The sequence below is a fragment of the Pelophylax lessonae genome (genome assembly GCF_965119305.1).
Source record: "Pelophylax lessonae genome assembly, chromosome: 11".
NCBI classification, from domain to species: Eukaryota; Metazoa; Chordata; class Amphibia; order Anura; family Ranidae; genus Pelophylax; species Pelophylax lessonae.
The window spans coordinates 224,854,081-224,874,015 of record NC_138778.1 but is presented as its reverse complement, the minus strand read 5'-3'; the positions used below and the strand labels follow the sequence as shown (position 1 = coordinate 224,874,015).

The window sequence follows — 19,935 nt, the reverse complement described above, 5'->3', positions numbered from 1 at the left end:
TGCCAATACCCCAGCACTGTGACCCCCCCTATACCCCAGATCTCTCCCCAGCTCTGTGACCCCCTATACCCCAGCTCTGTGACCCCCTATACCCCAGATTTCTCCCCAGCTCTGTGACCCCCTATACCCCAGCTCTGTGACCCCCCCATACCCCAGATTTCTCCCCAGCTCTGTGACCCCCTATACCCCAGCTCTGTGACCCCCCCATACCCCAGATTTCTCCCCAGCTCTGTGACCCCCTATACCCCAGATTTCTCCCCAGCTCTGTGACCCCCTATACCCCAGATTTCTCCCCAGCACTCTGACCCTCTACACCCCAGATTTCTCCCCAGCTCTGTGACCCCCTATACCCCTGATTTCTCCCCAGCTCTGTTACTCCCTATGCCCCAGATTTCTCCCCAGCTCTGTGACTCCCTATACCCCAGATTTCTCCCCAGCTCTGTGACCCCCTATACCCCAGATTTCTCCCCAGCACTGTGACCCTCTATACCCCAGATTTCTCCCCAGCTCTGTGACCTCCCTATACCCCAGATTTCTCCCCAGCTCTGTGACCTCCCTATACCCCAGATTTCTCCCCAGCTCTGTGACCCCCCTATACTCCACATTTCTCCCCAGTTCTGTGACCCCCCTATACCCCAGATTTCTCCCCAGCTCTGTGACCCCCCTATACCCCAGATTTCTCCCCAGCTCTGTGACCCCCTATGCCCCAGATTTCTCCCCAGCTCTGTGACCCCTTATACCCCAGCTCTGTGACCCCCCCCCATACCCCAGATTTCACCCCAGCTCTGTGATCCCCCTATGCCCCAGATTTCTCCCCAGCTCTGTGACCCCCCTATACCCCAGATTTCTCCCCAGCTCTGTGACCCCCTATGCCCCAGATTTCTCCCCAGCTCTGTGACCCCCTATACCCCAGCTCTGTGACCCCCCCTATACCCCAGATTTCACCCCAGCTCTGTGACCCCCAATGCCCCAGATTTCTCCCAAGCTCTGTGACCCCTTTACATCCCAGCACTGTGACCCTCTACAACCCAGATATCTCCCCAGCACTCTGACCCTCTAAACCCCAACACTGTGACCCCTCTACACCCCAAAACTGTGACCCCTCTACACCCCAGACACTCCCATCACTGTAAGCCTATTACACCCCAGATGTCCCTCCAGCATTCTGATACCTCTCTGCACCCTAGATATCCCCTTCAGCACTGTTATTATATGCACTCGAACCCCACTACCTCCCTGATACCCCCTACATTGCGTGCAAACTCTCTATATCCCTGATACCCCTTATACTGTGACCTTTTTACACGCATGCACTGTGACCCCCTACACCACAGATAGCCCATCAATGTAACCCCTCTACACCCCAGATATCCCCCCAGTACTCCAACATCTGTACACCACAGATATCCTCACTGCTGTAAACCCACTACATCCCAGATGTCTCTCCAGAACTCAGATCCTTCTCTACACCCTAGATATACCCCCCCCCCTCTCCCCCCCAAGCACTGTTACAATATGCACTATAGAAGATACCCCTTGTACTGTGACCCCACTACTTCCCTAATAACCCCTACATTGTGACCTCTCTACATCCCTGATACACCCCACACTGTGCCCTCTCTACATCCCCGATACCCTCTACACTGTGACTTCTCTACATCCCCGATACCCCCTACACTGTGCCCTCTCTACATCCCCAATACCCCCTACACTCTGCCCTCTCTATATCCCCCGATACCCCCTACACTGTGACCTCTCTACATCTCTGATACCTCCTACACTGATACCCTCTACACAGCGAGCTCCCTACATCCCTGATACCCCCTAAATTGTGACCTCTCTAAAACCCCAATACCCCCTACACTGTGACCTCTCTAAATCCCCAATACCCTCTACACTGTGACCACTCTACATCCCTGATACCCCTGAAACTGTGACCTCTCTACATCCCTGATACCAACTACACTGTGGCCTCTCTGCAGAGATTACATTCATGGCACATGGGGTGGTCAGAGATTGCACACATTGCACATTGGATGGTCAGAGATTGAATATATGGCACATGGGGTGGTCAGAGATTGCGCACATGGGGTGGTCAGAGATTACATACATGGCACATGGGGTGGTCAGAGATTACATACATGGCACATGGGATGGTAAGAGATTACATATATGGCACATGGGGTGGTCAGAGATTACATACATGGTACATGGGGTGGTCAGAGATTACATACATGGCACATGGGGTGGTCAGAGATTACATACATGGTACATGGGGTGGTCAGAGATTACATACATGGCACATGGGGTGGGCAGAGATTACATACATGGCACATGGGGTGGTCAGAGATTGCACACATGGCACATGGGATGGTCAGAGATTGCGCACATGGGGTGGTCAGAGATTACATACTTGGCACATGGGGTGGTCAGAGATTACACACATGGCACATTGGATGGTCAGAGATTACATACATGACACATGGGGTGGTCAGAGATTGCATACATGGCACATGGGGTGGTCAGAGATTACATACATGGCACATGGGATGGGCAGAGATTACATACATGGCACATGGGGTGGTCAGAGATTACATACATGGCACATGGGGTGGTCAGAGATTACATACATGGCACATGGGATGGGCAGAGATTACATACATGGCACATGGGGTGGTCAGAGATTACATACATGGCACATGGGGTGGTCAGAGATTACATACATGGCACATGGGGTGGGCACAGATTGCACACATAGGCAGGACTGATACAATAATATACAATTGCTCACCTCACCTTCCACAGATATAGAGAAGAGAAGTCTTCAATCTCTGTCTGTGCTGTACACACTGCAAACTGCGCTCCTCCTGGGCCTTCTGCTGGCCTTGGCTCCTCCCCCTCGGTCTCACTCGGCTGCAGGCTCCTCCCCAGGATCTCTCTCTTCTCGCACGCTCTGTGCTGCAGACATGCCCCTCCTTCCCGACCCTCCCAGCGCCCGCCCAGGTGGGAGGGATTATTATTTTGTTTTGTCATTAATCCAGTGATCCTTGCTGGAGGGCTGAAGAGAGTTGGGGGGTCTTCAGGTGTTTTATAGCCTGGCTGTGCTGCAGGCCCTGCACCTGGCAGAGGAGAGGAGGAGGGGGAGGAGGAAGTCTGTGCACTAGGAGGGGCCGGGGTTGTAGTAAGGGGATGCAAACCGAATGGGCAAATTAAACAGCGCCAGGGCTGTGCTGCGCCAGTGTGTCGCCTCCTCCTATCAGCGTGCTAGACTGGGTACAGGTGATGGCTCCACGCGCCAGCAAAAGCAACTCTGGCTTTGGCGTCCCCCCTTTCCTGGTGCCCTCGGGCGGCCGCCTTGGCTGCCTTATGCTGGTGCCATCCCTGGACCAGTGCACAAAGCAAGGCCCATAAAGACATAGATGAGCAAGTTTGGGGTGGAGGAACTTGACTGGCCTGCACCTCAACTTGATAGAACTCCTTTGGAAAGAATTAGAGCGGAGACTGCGAGCCAGGCCTTCTCATCCAACATCAGTGCCTGACCTCACAAACATTCCCATAGACACACTCCTAAACCTTGTGGACAGCCTTCCCAGAAGAGTTGAAGCTGTTATAGCTGCAAAGGGTGGGCCAACTTAATACTGAACCCTACAGACTAAGACTGGGATGTCATTAACTACTTCTGGACCGGAAGATTTTGCCCATTAATGACCAGGCCATATTTTTGTGATTCGGCACTGCGTTAATTTAACGGACAATTGCGCGGTCGTGCGACGCTGTACCTAAATAAAATTGATGTCCTTTTTCCCCCACAAATAGAGATTTCTTTTGGTGGTATTTGATCACCTCTGTGATTTTTATTTATTGCGCTATAAACAAAAAAAGAGCGACAATTCTGAAAAAATATATATATTTTTCACATTCTGCTATATAATATTCCAAAAAAAACTCAAAAAATTAAAAATCCACATTTTTTAACATTTTAGGCCAATTTGTTGTCTGCTACATATTTTTGGTAAAAAAAAATTCACAATAAGCGTATTTTGAGTGGTTTGCGCAAAAGTCATCGCGTCTAAAATATACGGGAAAGATTTATATCATTTTTATTTATTCATTTTTATTACTAGTAATGGCGGCGATCTGCGATTTTTAGCAGGACTGCGACATTGTGGCGGACAGATCGGACCCCTAACTGACATTTTTGACACTTTTGGGGGGACCAGTGACATTACTACAGTAATCAGTGCTAAAAATATGCACTGTAAGGGTCCTTTCACACGAACGATCCGATCAGATCCGCCTGTCAGTTTTTAGGCGGATCTGATCGGATCCTCCATGCATCCCTATGGGGCAGCGGATGTCAGCGGAGACACCTCCTCTGACACCCGCTGCCATCCGATTCCGATCCTGTGCGTGAAATCCAGACGGATGGAAACCCTATTTTCCATCCGTCCAGGGGACGGATCGGATGGGATCGGATTAGAACGGACTGGTGGTGTGTTTTCATCCGATTCCCCCATAGAGGGCAGAGGGGATCTGACAGCTCTGCACACAGAGCAGAGAGGGAGCTGTCACCTGCCTGCTCAGCGGGGGTCGGCGGATCGATCCCCCCCCGCTGAGCAGAGAACGGACCTCCTCGGATGGCGCATCATGTGAAAGGACTGACACTGGCAGGGAAGGGGTTTAACCTAGGGGTGATCAAAGGGTTAATTGTTAGCCTCGGGGAGTGATGGTGAACCTTGGCACCCCAGATGTTTTGGAACTACATTTCCCATGATACTCAACTACACTGCATCATGGGAAATGTAGTTCCAAAACATCTGGGGTGCCAAGGTTCGCCATCACTGGCCTAGGGGGGGCTTTCTAACTGTGGGGGGAGGGACTTGTGATATGAAAAAATGAATAATCAGTGCTAAAAAATATGCACTGTTACTGTAATACAGAGGAAGACGTTCTAAGATTGCTGTCTAAAGTGAAGACAAATAAGTCACAGGGTCCTGATGAGATACACCCAAAATTATTAAAAGAGCTTAGTGGTGAGCTGGCAAAACCATTAACAGATTTATTTAACCAATCATTAGTAACAGGAGTCGTCCCGGAAGATTGGAAATTGGCAAATGTCGTGCCCATTCACAAGAAAGGTAGTAGGGAGGAATCGAGCAACTATAGACCAGTGAGTCTGACATCAATAGTATGCAAATTAATGGAAACCCTATTAAAGGATAGGATTGTGGAACATCTTAAATCCCATGGATTGCAAGATGAAAAACAACATGGGTTTACTTCAGGGAGATCATGTCAAACAAATCTTATAGATTTTTTTGACTGGGTGACTAAAATAATAGACGGTGGAGGTGCAGTAGACATTGCATATCTAGATTTTAGTAAGGCTTTTGACACTGTCCCACATAGAAGACTTATCAATAAACTGCAGTCATTGAGCATGGACTTCCATATTGTGGAGTGGATTAGGCAGTGGCTGAGTGACAGACAACAGAGGGTTGTAGTCAATGGAGAACATTCAGAACAAGCTCAGGTTACCAGTGGGGTACCTCAGGGATCTGTACTGGGACCAATTTTGTTTAATATCTTCATAAGTGATATTACAAAAGGCCTCGATGGTAAGGTTTGTCTTTTTGCTGATGACACAAAGATATGTAACAGGGTTGATGTTCCTGGAGGGAAACGCCAAATGGAAAAGGATTTAGGAAAACTAGAAGAATGGTCAGAACTCTGGCAACTGAAATTTAATGTGGATAAGTGCAAGATAATGCACCTGGGGCGTAAAAACCCAAGGGCAGAATATAGAATATTTGACACAGTCCTGACCTCAGTATCTGAGGAAAGGGATTTAGGAGTAATTATTTCAGAAGACTTAAAGGTGGGAAGACAATGTAATAGAGCAGCACGAAATGCCAGCCGAATGCTTGGATGTATAGGGAGAGGTATAAGCAGTAGAAAGAGAGAAGTGCTTATGCCGCTGTACAGAACACTGGTGAGACCTCACTTGGAGTATTGTGCGCAGTACTGGAGGCCATATCTCCAGAAGGATATTGATACTCTAGAGAGAGTTCAGAGAAGAGCTACTAAACTAGTACATGGATTGCAGGAAAAAACTTACCAGGAAAGGTTAAAGGACCTTAACATGTATAGCATGGAAGAAAGAAGAGACAGAGGGGATATGATAGAAACTTTTAAATACATAAAGGGAATCAACTCGGTAAAGGAGGAGAGCATATTCAAAAGAAGAAAAACTACCACAAGAGGACACAGTTTTAAATTAGAGGGGCAAAGGTTTAAAAGTAATATGAGGAAGTATTACTTTACTGAGAGAGTAGTGGATGCATGGAATAACCTTCCTGCAGAAGTGGTAGCTGCAAATACAGTGAAGGAGTTTAAGCATGCATGGGATAGGCATAAGGCTATCCTTCATATAAGATAGGGCCAGGGACTATTCATAGGATTCAGATATATTGGGCAGACTAGATGGGCCAAATGGTTCTTATCTGCCGACACATTCTATGTTTCTATGTTTCTATGTTTCTAACTGACATTTTTGACACTTTTGGGGGGACCAGTGACATTACTACAGTAATCAGTGCTAAAAATATGCACTGTTAGTGTAATAATGACACTGGCAGGGAAGGGGTTAACACTGGGGGTGATCAAAGGGTTAAATGTGTACCTAGGGGCGTGGTTCTAACTGTATGTGGGCGGGGCTTGTGAAATGCCCATAGAGACATGCGATCCTATATAGAAGGATCACAGGAGCTCTGTGATCATTCCAGGGAGAAGAACTGTGCGCCTGTGATCCTTCTATATAGGATCACAGGTCTCTATGGTCATTTCACAACTCCCTCCCCCCCCACAGTTAGAAAACACCCCATAGGCTCACACTTAACCCTTTGATCAGCCCTGGCTTATCCCCTTCCCTGCCAGTGTCATTAGTACAGTAACGGTGTATATTTTTAGCACTGATTATTCATTCATTCATTCCACAAGTCCCCTCCCCCCACAGTTAGAAAACACTCCCCTAGGCTCACACTTAACCCTTTGATCACCCCTAGGTTTACCTCTTCCCTGCCAGTGTCATTATTACAGTAACAGTGCATATTTTTTAGCACTGATTATTCATTTTTTCATATCACAAGTCCCTCCCCCCACAGTTAGAAAGCCCCCCCTAGGCCAGTGATGGCGAACCTTGGCACCCCAGATGTTTTGGAACTACATTTCCCATGATGCAGTGTAGTTGAGTATCATGGGAAATGTAGTTCCAAAACATCTGGGGTGCCAAGGTTCACCATCACTCCCCGAGGCTAACAATTAACCCTTTGATCACCCCTAGGTTAAACCCCTTCCCTGCCAGTGTCAGTCCTTTCACATGATGCGCCATCCGAGGAGGTCCGTTCTCTGCTCAGCGGGGGGGGATCGATCCGCCGACCCCCGCTGAGCAGGCAGGTGACAGCTCCCTCTCTGCTCTGTGTGCAGAGCTGTCAGATCCCCTCTGCCCTCTATGGGGGAATCGGATGAAAACACACCACCAGTCCGTTCTAATCCGATCCCATCCGATCCGTCCCCTGGACGGATGGAAAATAGGGTTTCCATCCGTCTGGATTTCACGCACAGGATCGGAATCGGATGGCAGCGGGTGTCAGAGGAGGTGTCTCCGCTGACATCCGCTGCCCCATAGGGATGCATGGAGGATCCGATCAGATCCGCCTAAAAACTGACAGGCGGATCTGATCGGATCGTTCGTGTGAAAGGACCCTTACAGTGCATATTTTTAGCACTGATTACTGTAGTAATGTCACTGGTCCCCCCAAAATTGTCAAAAATGTCAGTTAGGGGTCCGATCTGTCCACCGCAATGTCGCAGTCCCGCTAAAAATCGCAGATTGCCGCCATTAATAGTAAAAAAAACAAAAAAAACAATAGAAATTACATAAATCTTTCCCGTAGTTAGCAGACGCGATAACTTTTGCGCAAACCGATCAAAATACGTTTATTGCAGCTTTTTTTACCAAAAATATGTAGCAGAATACAAATCGGCCTAAAATTAGATTTTTAATTTTTTTTTTTTTTTTTTTGGGAATGTTATATAGCAGAAAGTAAAAAATATTGTTTTTTTTTTTTTTTCAGAATTGTCGCTCTTTTTTTTGTTTATAGCGCAAAATCTAAAAACCGCAGAGGTTAACAAATACCACCAAAAGAGAGCTCTATTTGTGGGGAAAAAAGGACATCAATTGTATTTGGGTACAGCGTCTCACAACCGTGCAATTGTCAGTTAAAACAACGCAGTGCCAAATCGCAATTTTTTTTTATTGGGAATGTTATCTAGTAGAATGTAAAAAATGTTATTTTTTTCAGAATTGTCGCAATGTTGCAGTCCCGCTAAAAATCGCAGATCGCCGCCATTACTAGTTTAAAAAAATAAAATAAAAATGACATAAATCTTTCCCCTATTTTTGTGCAAACCAATCAAAATAAACCCTTTGGGATTTTTTTTTTTTTTTTTACCAACAATATGTAGCAGAATACAAATTGGCCTAAAGTTTGATTTTTAATTTTTTTTATTTATTTATTGGGAATGTTATATAGCAGAATGTGAAAATATTGTTTTTTTTTTTTTTCAGAATTGTTGCCAATTTTCTAATCTGTACACCGCAATGTCGCAGCCCCGCAAAAAATCGCAGATCGCCGCCATTACTAGTTTAAAAAATAAAATAAAAATGACATAAATCTTTCCCCTAGTAGACGCTATAACTTTTGTGCAAACCAATCAAAATACGCCCTTTGGGATTTTTTTTTACCAAAAATATGTAGCAGAAAACAAATTGGCCTAAAATTTTTTTTTTTTATTGGGAATGTTATATAGCAGAATGTGAAAAATATTGTGGTTTTTTTTCAGAATTGTCGCTATTTTTTGTTTATAGTGCAAAAAATAAAAATCGCACAGGTGATCAAATACCACCAAAAGAAATCTCTGTTTGTGGGGGCAAAAAGGACATCAATTTTATTTGGGTATATCGTCGCTTGACCGCACAATTGTCAGTTAAAACAATGCAGTGCTGAATCGCAAACAATAGCCTGATCATTAAGGGGGGAAATCTTCCGGTCCAGAAGCGGTTGATGGCATCCCAGTCATCCCAGTCTGATATGGGGAAAATAGGACCTCAATTGTATTTGGTTACAGCGTTGCACAACTGCGCAATTGCCCCTTAAAGTAACCCAGTGCAGATTCGCAAAAAATGGTCTGGTCATTAAGGGGGGAAATCTTTCCTCTCTAGAAGTGGTTAATAATATTGTTTTTTTTTTTTTTCAGAATTGTCGCAATCCCGCTAAAAATCGCAGATCGCCGCCATTACTAGTTTAAAAAATAAAAAATAAAATAAAAATGACATAAATCTTTCCCCTAGTAGACGCAATAACTTTTGTGCAAACCAATCAAAATACGCCCTTTGGGATTTTTTTACCAAAAATATGTAGCAGAATACAAATTGGCCTAAAACTTGATTTCTAAATTTTTTTTTTTATTGGGAAAAAAAGGACCTCAATTGTCTTTGAGTACAGTGTCGCACGACCGCGCAATTGCCCGTTAAAGTAACGCAGTGCTGAATCACAAAAAATGGCCTGATCATTAACCTTCTCCCATCCGCACTACAGCCTATATACGGCTGCAGCGCGGACTCGAATTTTCGAGAGGCCGTTTTTAAACGGCCTCCCAGTGACACGCCCCCCGCGCGCTCCCGCGAGCGCGCTGCGGGGGAAATCTGTGTCGGCCGTGTCCCTTGGACACGGCCGATCACAGATCGTGGTGAATGGCCAATCACAGCGGCCATTCACCACGTGATCGGGCCGTCCAATGAGTGATGATCTCATATGTAAACATATGAGATCATCTCTCATCGCCGGCGCTCCTTCCTCACACGGAGACTGCAGTGTGAGGAAGGAGGGGGAGCCTCACAGCGCCGGGGACACAGGAGAATGTAATCAGGGCACTGATCACCAGTGCCCTGATTACTAAAGGTAAAAACACACACACAGTGCCCACAGTGCCCGCCATCAGTGCCCCCCATCAATGCCCACAATCAGTGCCCATAGTGCTGCTAGTCAGTGCCCATCAGTGCCTGCTCATCTAAGCACTGATGAGCACTGACTGGCAGCACTATGGGCACTGAGTGTGGGCACTGATGGCGCTGCCCATCAGTGCCGCTCATCAGTGCCACCCGTCAGTGTCCAGTGCCATCCGCCAGTGCCCATCAGTGCCGCCTATCAGTGCCCATCAGTGCCGCCCGTCAGTTCTGCCTCTCAGTGCCGCCTCTCAGTGCCCAGCAGTGCCACCTCTCAGTGCCCAGCAGTGCCACCTCTCAGTGCTCATCAGTGCCGCCTATCAGTGCTCATCAGTGCCGCCTATCAGTGCCGCCTATCAATGCCACCTATCAGTGCTCATCAGTGCGGCATATTAGTACCTCCTCATCAGTGCCCATAAGTGCCACCTCATCAGTGCCCATAAGTGCCACCTCATCAGTGCCCATCAGTGCAGCCTATCAGTGCCCATCAGTGCCGCCTCATCAGCGCACATCAGTGAAGGAGAAAAATTTATTTTCAAAATTTACTCGCAGAAAATAAGAAAAACTTTTTTTTTTTTCAAAATTTTCTGTCTTTATTCTTTTTTTTTGTAAAAAATAAAAAAGCCAGAGGTGATTAAATACCACCAAAAGAAAGCTCTATTTGTGTGAAAAAAATGATAAAAATTTCATATGGGTACAGTGTAGCATGACCGCGCAATTGTCATTCAAAGTGTGACAGCGCTGAAAGCTGAAAATTGGCCTGGATGGGAAGGGCGTTTAAGTGCACAGAAGGCAAGTAGTTAAGGGGGCAAATCTTCCGGTCCAAAAGTGGTTGATGGCATCCCAGTCATCCCAGTCTGATATGGGGAAAAAAAAGGACCTCAATTTTATTTGGGTACAGCGTCGCACGACTGCGCAATTGGCCCTTAAAGAAACGCAGTGCCCATTCGCAAAAAATGGCCTGGTCAGGAAGGGGGAAAATCTTCCGGTCCAAAAGTGGTTGATGGCATCCCAGTCATCCCAGTCTGGAATGGGGGGGGGGGGGGGGAAAGGACGTACAGAGTACAGTGAAGCACAACTGCGCAATTGCCCGTTAAAGTAACGCAGTGCTGAATCACAAAAAATGGCCTGGTCATTAAGGGGACAAATCCTTCTAGTCCAATAGTGGTTGATGGCATCCCAGTCATCCCAGTCTGGTATGGGGATAAAAAAGGACCTCAATTTTATTTGGGTACAGCGTCGCACGACTGCGCAATTGTCAGTTAAAGTAACGCAGCGCCGAATCGCAAAAAATGGCCTGGTCATTAAGGGGGAAAATCCTTCCGGTCCAGAAGTGGTTGATGCCATCCCAGTCATCCCAGTCTGGTACGGGGAAAAAAAAGGACTTTAATTTTATTTGGGTATAGCGTCGCACGACTGCGCAATTGCCCCTTAAAGTAACGCAGTGCCGAATCGTAAAAAAAATGGCCTGCTCATTAAGGGGGGAATTCTTTCCGTTTTAGAAGTGGTTAATAATAGTGTTTATTTTTTATACAATGTTAGAAGGAAGGGTCCGCTTTAATTTTACTGATTTATAACTCCAAAGGCCGGGAGGCTTCCTTGGAAAATTGATGTCATTCTTTCTGCAGCAACAAAAAAGAATGTTTTATGATGAATTGAGGAAAAACAATCTCTCGGAGGCCCCGATGATCCCGGTTCTGTTTCTGCACGAGATTTACTCCCTGTTTAGCTGTGTACATTTGATGAATTATAATTTCCAAAGCCAGCGCTTCACATGGAGGACGCACAGACCGCAGGTTTAGTCACTTGGCTCCGTGCTCCTTCCATCTTTGATCTCCGCTCTGAAAACAGTAATTAGTGGGGCAATTAACTCAATTACATAATTCCTTAGTAAATTTTCTTTTTTTTTTTGCTTGCTAAAAGGAATCTGGAGCACCGTGACCAATCAGGAAGCTTTCAAATAGTACAAATACCAAGATGGGGGGGGGGATGGAATTCAGATCAAGCTAGAGTCTGGCGCCCCCTTCTGGTAGGACCTAACTTGAAGAACAAACTTTTTCTGCCACTTTTTGTTTACAAGTTTAAATCAGTATTTTTTGGTAGAAAATTACTTATCACCCCCCCCCCCCAAACATTATATATATTTTTTTAGCAGAGATCTAGAGAATAAAATGTCAATCGTTGCAATTTTTTATGTCACATGGTATTTGCATTTTTTAAACGCATTTATTTTGGAAAGAATACACTTTAATAACTTTTGGACCGCAAGGATTTGCCCCCTTAATGACCAGGCCATTTTTTTGCGATTCGTGAAAACTCCTCCTACAAGTTTTAACCAGACACTGATAGAAGTCACAAGACTGCTATATACAGCTGATGAGAAAAGGTATTTAGCAGTTTATATTTACTAAAATAATTGCATTTCCATGTTCTGTGGGAGACCAGATATAGTGAATGAAGGCTCCTGGGGAGACCAGATATAGTGAATGCAGGCTCCTGGGGAGACCAGATATAGTGAATGCAGACTCCTGGGGAGACCAGATATAGTGAATGCAGACTCCTGGGGAGACCAGATATAGTGAATGCAGGCTCCTGAGGAGACCAGATATAGTGAATGCAGGCTCCTGAGGAGACCAGATATAGTGAATGCAGGCTTCTGCGGAGACCAGATATAGTGACTGCAGGCTCCTGGGGAGACAAGATATAGTGAATGCAGGCTCCTGGGGAGACCATATATAGTGAATGCAGGCTCCTGGGGAGACCAGATATAGTGAATGCAGAGTCCTGGGGAGAGCAGATATAGTGAATGCAGAGTCCTGGGGAGAGCAGATATAGTGAATGCAGAGTCCTGGGGATACCAGATATAGTGAATGCAGAGTCCTGGGGAGACCAGATATAGTGAATGCAGGCTCCTGAGGAGACCAGATATAGTGAATGCAGGCTCCTGGGAAGACCATATATAGTGAATGCAGGCTCCTGGGGAGACCAGATATAGTGAATGCAGAGTCCTGGGGAGAGCAGATATAGTGAATGCAGAGTCCTGGGGAGAGCAGATATAGTGAATGCAGAGTCCTGGGGATACCAGATATAGTGAATGCAGGCTTCTGCGGAGACCAGATATAGTGACTGCAGGCTCCTGGGGAGACCAGATATAGTGAATGCAGGCTCCTGGGGAGACCATATATAGTGAATGCAGGCTCCTGGGGAGACCAGATATAGTGAATGCAGAGTCCTGGGGAGAGCAGATATAGTGAATGCAGAGTCCTGGGGAGAGCAGATATAGTGAATGCAGAGTCCTGGGGATACCAGATATAGTGAATGCAGAGTCCTGGGGAGACCAGATATAGTGAATGCAGAGTCCTGGGGAGACCAGATATAGTGAATGCAGAGTCCTGGGGAGACCAGATATAGTGACTGCAGGCTCCTGGGGAGACCAGATATAGTGAATGCAGACTCCTGGGGAGACCAGATATAGTGAATGCAGGCTCCTGAGGAGACCAGATATAGTGAATGCAGGCTCCTGTGGAGACCAGATATAGTGACTGCAGGCTCCTGGGGAGACCAGATATAGTGAATGCAGGCTCCTGGGGAGACCAGATATAGTGAATGCAGGCTCCTGGGGAGAGCAGATATAGTGAATGCAGAGTCCTGGGGAGAGCAGATATAGTGAATGCAGAGTCCTGGGGCGACCAGATATAGTGAATGCAGAGTCCTGGGGATACCAGATATAGTGAATGCAGAGTCCTGGGGAGACCAGATATAGTGAATGCAGAGTCCTGGGGAGATCAGATATAGTGACTGCAGGCTCCTGGGGAGACCAGATATAGTGAATGCAGGCTCCTGGGGAGACCAGATATAGTGAATGCAGAGTCCTGGGGAGACCAGATATAGTGAATGCAGACTCCTGGGGAGACCAGATATAGTGAATGCAGGCTCCTGAGGAGACCAGATATAGTGAATGCAGGCTCCTGCGGAGACCAGATATAGTGACTGCAGGCTCCTGCGGAGACCAGATATAGTGAATGCAGGCTCCTGGGGAGACCATATATAGTGAATGCAGGCTCCTGGGGAGACCAGATATAGTGAATGCAGAGTCCTGGGGAGAGCAGATATAGTGAATGCAGAGTCCTGGGGAGAGCAGATATAGTGAATGCAGAGTCCTGGGGATACCAGATATAGTGAATGCAGAGTCCTGGGGAGACCAGATATAGTGAATGCAGAGTCCTGGGGAGAGCAGATATAGTGACTGCAGGCTCCTGGGGAGACCAGATATAGTGAATGCAGGCTCCTGGGGAGACCAGATATAGTGAATGCAGAGTCCTGGGGAGAGCAGATATAGTGAATGCAGAGTCCTGGGGAGAGCAGATATAGTGAATGCAGAGTCCTGGGGATACCAGATATAGTGAATGCAGAGTCCTGGGGAGACCAGATATAGTGAATGCAGAGTCCTGGGGAGACCAGATATAGTGAATGCAGAGTCCTGGGGAGACCAGATATAGTGACTGCAGGCTCCTGGGGAGACCAGATATAGTGAATGCAGACTCCTGGGGAGACCAGATATAGTGAATGCAGGCTCCTGAGGAGACCAGATATAGTGAATGCAGGCTCCTGTGGAGACCAGATATAGTGACTGCAGGCTCCTGGGGAGACCAGATATAGTGAATGCAGGCTCCTGGGGAGACCAGATATAGTGAATGCAGGCTCCTGGGGAGAGCAGATATAGTGAATGCAGAGTCCTGGGGAGAGCAGATATAGTGAATGCAGAGTCCTGGGGCGACCAGATATAGTGAATGCAGAGTCCTGGGGATACCAGATATAGTGAATGCAGAGTCCTGGGGAGACCAGATATAGTGAATGCAGAGTCCTGGGGAGATCAGATATAGTGACTGCAGGCTCCTGGGGAGACCAGATATAGTGAATGCAGGCTCCTGGGGAGACCAGATATAGTGAATGCAGAGTCCTGGGGAGACCAGATATAGTGAATGCAGACTCCTGGGGAGACCAGATATAGTGAATGCAGGCTCCTGAGGAGACCAGATATAGTGAATGCAGGCTCCTGCGGAGACCAGATATAGTGACTGCAGGCTCCTGGGGAGACCAGATATAGTGAATGCAGGCTCCTGGGGAGACCATATATAGTGAATGCAGGCTCCTGGGGAGACCAGATATAGTGAATGCAGAGTCCTGGGGAGAGCAGATATAGTGAATGCAGAGTCCTGGGGAGAGCAGATATAGTGAATGCAGAGTCCTGGGGATACCAGATATAGTGAATGCAGAGTCCTGGGGAGACCAGATATAGTGAATGCAGAGTCCTGGGGAGACCAGATATAGTGAATGCAGAGTCCTGGGGAGAGCAGATATAGTGACTGCAGGCTCCTGGGGAGACCAGATATAGTGAATGCAGGCTCCTGGGGAGACCAGATATAGTTAATGCAGAGTCCTGGGGAGAGCAGATATAGTTAATGCAGAGTCCTGGGGAGAGCAGATATAGTGAATGCAGAGTCCTGGGGATACCAGATATAGTGAATGCAGAGTCCTGGGGAGACCAGATATAGTGAATGCAGGCTCCTGGGGAGACCAGATATAGTGAATGCAGAGTCCTGGTGAGATCAGATATAGTGAATGCAGAGTCCTGGGGAGACCAGATATAGTGAATGCAGAGTCCTGGGGAGACCAGATATAGTGAATGCAGAGTCCTGGGGAGCCCAGATATAGTGAATGCAGGCTCCTGGGGAGACCAGATATAGTGAATGCAGGCTCCTGGGGAGAGCAGATATAGTGAATGCAGAGTCCTGGGGAGAGCAGATATAGTGAATGCAGAGTCCTGGGGAGACCAGATATAGTGAATGCAGAGTCCTGGGGATACCAGATATAGTGAATGCAGAGTCCATCACCTCTGCGATTCTTATTTTTTGCGCTATAAACAAAAAAAGAGCGACAATTCTGAAAAAAAAAAAAACAAAACAATATTTTTCACATTCTGCTACAGTGCTTTGCGAAAGTATTCGGCCCCCTTGAACTTTTTCGACCTTTTGCCACATTTCAGGCTTCAAACATAAAGATATAAAACTGTAATTTTTTTTTGAAGAATCAACAACAAGTGGGACACAATCATGAAGTGGAACGAAATTTATTGGATATTTCAAACTTTTTTAACAAATAAAAAACTGAAAAATTGGGCGTGCAAAATTATTCAGCCCCCTTAAGTTAATACTTTGTAGTGCCACCTTTTGCTGCGATTACAGCTGTAAGTCGCTTGGGGTATGTCTCAGTTTTGCACATCGAGAGACTGAAATTTTTGCCCATTCCTCCTTGCAAAACAGCTCGAGCTCAGTGAGGTTGGATGGAGAGCGTTTGTGAACAGCAGTTTTCAGTTCTTTCCACAGATTCTCCATTGGATTCAGGTCTGGACTTTGACTTGGCCATTCTAACACCTCAATATGTTTATTTGTGAACCATTCCATTGTAGATTGTGCTTTATGTTTTGGATCATTGTCTTGTTGGAAGACAAATCTCCGTCCCAGTCTCAGGTCTTTTGCAGACTCCATCAGGTTTTCTTCCAGAATGGTCCTATATTTGGCTCCATCCAGTGGCGGTTTTGGGCACGGGCGAACGGGGAAGCCGCCCGGGGCGGCATCACGTGGGGGGCGGCACTCAGCACACGAACCTGGTGGAGGAAAAAAAAAAATCATCTGTGCTAGCCTGTGCCGCTAAGCGGTTTTCTGCGCCGCCCCTGCTGCTGAAGAAGCCGCTGCCACACAGAAGCTGAGCTGAGCGAATCATTCATATAGCTGTTGCTTACACTGGGCAAGCTATGTGAGCCGCCCGATCGCGTCCTGCCAACCGATGACATCATCATCGGTTGCTAAGGGCCGGTCTAAAGTCCGCACAGCTTGCTGGGATGCGATACTTCCCACTCTTGTGGGAGTAGGCAGGGAGGCATGTGTACCTGTGTGCAGGGGCGGAGAGCACAGAAAGTGACCGTGCGGCATGCGGACAGGGGGGGGAAAGGAGGAAGGCAGGCGAGACATCCATTCCAATACTCCACTGACTCCCAGCACCAGCAGCACCCTCACTGTCCTCACAGTCACAGGCCGGACTTCTGCTTCCGCTTCACCTGCCTGTCAGTGTGCTGCTGCGTGGGCTCTCTGACTCTGCACCACCCCAGGACTGGAGGAAAGGAAACCCGGGGCACGAGGAAGAGGTTGAGGCATCTACACAGGCAGAAGCCCCTCCCCACCGGCAGCCTGCACGGACACAGTAAGTACTCCTCTACGGAAGAAAGCCCTGTATTGAGGGGGCCCTGTACTGAGGGGGGCCCTGTACTGAGGGGGGCCCAGGCTGTACTGAGGGGGGCCCTGTACTGAGTGGGGCCCTGTACTGAGTGGGGCCCTGTACTGAGCGGGGCCCTGTACTGAGTGGGGCCCTGTACTGAGGGGGGCCCTGTACTGAGGGGGGCCCTGTACCGAGTGGGGCCCTGTACTGAGTGGGGCCCTGTACTGAAAGGGGCCCTGTACTGAGGGGGGCCCTGTACTGAGTGGGGCCCAGGCTGTACTGAGGGGGGCCCTGTACTGAGGGGGGCCCTGTACTGAGCGGGGCCCTGTACTGAGGGGGGCCCTGTACTGAGGGGGGCCCTGTACTGAGTGGGGCCCTGTACTGAGGGGGGCCCTGTACTGAGGGGGGCCCTGTACTGAGTGGGGCCCTGTACTGAGCGGGGCCCTGTACTGAGGGGGGCCCTGTACTGAGTGGGGCCCTGTACTGAGTGGGGCCCTGTACTGAGGGGGGCCCTGTACTGAGCGGGGCCCTGTACTGAGTGGGGCCCTGTACTGAGGGGGGCCCTGTACTGAGCGGGGCCCTGTACTGAGGGGGGCCCTGTACTGAGCGGGGCCCTGTACTGAGGGGGGCCCTGTACTGAGGGGGGCCCTGTACTGAGGGGGGCCCTGTATTGAGGGGGACCCTGTACTGAGCAGGCCCTGTACTGGGGCCTGAACCCAGTACACAGCGCATTTGTGTATGTGCTGTATGTGTATACATATATGTGTGTGGATGCATGTACTGTATGTGTGTGAGTGTATGTACTGTATGTACAATGTATGAAATATGTGTGTGTATATGTATAGATGTGTATATATATATATATATATATATATATATATGTATGTACAGCGTGTGTGTGTGAGGGTATGTACAGTAGGTGTGCATATTTGTGGATGTATGTACGTTACTTTTGATCCTGACCCCTACACCTTGTATGATCAGAACTGCTTTTCTAAGCTAGCAGGACTGTTTTTTTTAGGGCTCCTTTACACTAGCGGTAGAGAATGCTGCTCCACTGAAAAGCAATCCATTCTCAGATTGCTTTTCAGAGGCATTTACAGACAGTATGGAGGCAATGTCGCCTTTTCACTGCTTGTTTTTTCTCCCTATATGCACCACCATTGTGCTGCAACTGCATGCAGTGCACGTGGTTGCAGCAAGGCCCCATTCATCAGTAATGCCCTCTAAATGCAACAGGGGGTATAATTTCTGCAGTTTATGAAGTTTTGTCATGTTGTTTTTTTTTGGGGGGGGGGGGGGGTGGGGGGGCGCCGGGAGGGAGTCTCGCCCGGGGAGCAATTTAATGTAGAACCGCCACTGGCTCCATCCATCTTCCCATCAATTTTAACCATCTTCCCTGTCCCTGCTGAAGAAAAGCAGGCCCAAACCATGATGCTGCCACCACCATGTGTGACAGTGGGGATGGTGTGTTCAGGGTGATGAGCTGTGTTGCTTTTACGCCAAACATAACGTTTTGCATTGTTGCCAAAAAGTTCAATTTTGGTTTCATCTGACCAGAGCACCTTCTTCCACATGTTTGGTGTCTCCCAGGTGGCTTGTGGCAAACTTTAAACGACACTTTTTATGGATATCTTTAAGAAATGGCTTTCTTCTTGCCACTCTTCCATAAAGGCCAGATTTGTGCAGTATATGACTGATTGTTGTCCTATGGACAGAGTCTCCCACCTCAGCTGTAGATCTCTGCAGTTCATCCAGAGTGATCATGGGCCTCTTGGCTGCATCTCTGATCAGTCTTCTCCTTGTATGAGCTGAAAGTTTAGAGGGACGGCCAGGTCTTCGTAGATTTGCAGTGGTCTGATACTCCTTCCATTTCAATATTATCGCTTGCACAGTGCTCCTTGGGATGTTTAAAGCTTGGGAAATCTTTTTGTATCCAAATCCGGCTTTAAACTTCTCCACAACAATATCTCAGACCTGCCTGGTGTGTTCCTTGTTCTTCATGATGCTCTCTGCGCTTTAAACGGACCTCTGAGACTATCACAGTGCAGGTGCATTTATACGGAGACTTGATTACACACAGGTGGATTCAATTTATCATCATTAGTCATTTAGGTCAACATTGGATCATTCAGAGATCCTCACTGAACTTCTGGAGAGAGTTTGCTGCACTGAAAGTAAAGGGGCTGAATAATTTTGCACGCCCAATTTTTCAGTTTTTTATTTGTTAACAAAGTTTGAAATATCCAATAAATTTCATTCCACTTCATGATTGTGTCCCACTTGTTGTTGATTCTTCACAAAAAATTACAGTTTTATATCTTTATGTTTGAAGCCTGAAATGTGGCAAAAGGTCGAAAAGTTCAAGGGGGCCGAATACTTTCGCAAAGCACTGTATATAACATTCCCAATAAAAAAAAATGTAAAAATCAAATTTTAGGCCAATTTGTATTCTTTTACATATTTTTGGTAAAACAAATCCCAAAGGGAGTATTTTGATTGGTTTGCACAAAAGTTATCGCGTCTAAAAACTAGGGGAAAGTTTTATGTTATTTTTATTTTATTTTTTTAACTAGTAATAGCAGCGGTCTGCG

At 47.3% G+C, this 19,935-nt stretch overlaps 1 protein-coding gene across 1 annotated transcript in view; it reads left to right on the top strand.

The window, feature by feature from the left end:
- The window catches only part of BCAS4 (breast carcinoma amplified sequence 4), a 1,047,728-nt gene that overhangs the window by 587,415 nt on the left and 440,378 nt on the right, over positions 1 to 19,935 (top strand). The gene's annotated exons all lie outside the window — the stretch shown is intronic.